Raw genomic sequence first — 1,237 nt, 5'->3', positions numbered from 1 at the left:
GGTAAGTCAGTAACATAGCCCCCAACTGTCCCTGATTTGGAGCAATGTCCCTCATGCCTCCTCATTTGTCCCTCATTTGATCTGATCTATATAGATGTTTTTAAAATGCACTTTTTATCTATCAAAAAATGTTTTCCAGCACTAAACCTTTCGTCTGATCTCTAAATTGCTGCATTTGTAAATTTCAAAAGCCAATATAAAGGAATAGTAGTGGTAAAAAAGCACTTGCGGGTTTAACCAATCTTGTTTTTTTTTGGTACCATTCTCCTTTAAGGGAGCGTAGAATGGGGTGCGTCCTATGCCTGCATGCTTTTGCTGATAGGTGTCCCTCATTCCCATCTCAAAAAGATGGGAGGTATGCAGTAAAAGGGGAAAGATCAGCTGAAGGGAGACCACTGACAATAATGCTGATTAGTTCTTTGCATTCTGCATGCCTTTTTACTGGGCTCAACTTTCAAAGTTCAGTACCTCTTTAACTTTCCAAACTCTGAAATACCACTTGTGGGTTTGGCCAGTTATTCGGATTTATATGTGTATCCTGAAATAGGGTTGATGCTAAATTTTCATACATAACTCTTGCGTACAAGACTTTTAACTGAAAGTCAAGTTTGTTTACCAACGCTGGTGGCAGGAGTCTCGAAAGTAGAAAACCACATGCTGAAGGCTGGAGTTTCTGAAGACATCTGAGGGGTCACGTATGCTTGAGATGAAGATGCACCACTTGACACACTCCAAGTTGTATCTGTGTTAGTTGTGTCTACTGCTGATGTCATAGATGATCCAGTGGAAGGTTGGGGTGAACTTACTGCTGCTATTGATGATAACAAACTCATAGTCAATGGAGGCGATGTAATGGCTGAAGTCCTTGAGACACTATTGGTGGTTGATGAAGGTGAAGAAAACCCTGATAATGTAGCTGAGATGCTTGCTGTGGAAGGTGCAGATGTAGTAAATGTTTGTGATGTAGCTGAGATACTAGTGGATTGTGGTGCTGTACTAAATGTTGTTGATGACTGTGTAGTAGTTGAGGAACTTGTAGATGTTAAAAGGGAATTTAAGTTTAATGAGAAACCCATCTGTAGAGGTGAATTTGTAAAAGGTGCTAAAAATTTAGCTGTACGGGATGAAGAGGTTTGCATTGCTGTAAAAAATAAAAAAAGATCATTACACTAGATCAATATGCTTTTGTTAAGAACTAACTACATGCAAAAAGTTGGTGATAATATACAACAAATAG

Source organism: Lithobates pipiens, unplaced genomic scaffold, assembly GCF_037356315.1.
Source record: "Lithobates pipiens isolate NorthernLeopardFrog02 unplaced genomic scaffold, aLitPip1_a1.2 Scaffold_18, whole genome shotgun sequence".
Lineage (NCBI taxonomy): Eukaryota > Metazoa > Chordata > Amphibia > Anura > Ranidae > Lithobates > Lithobates pipiens.
Note: the sequence above shows the minus strand (reverse complement) of the source record.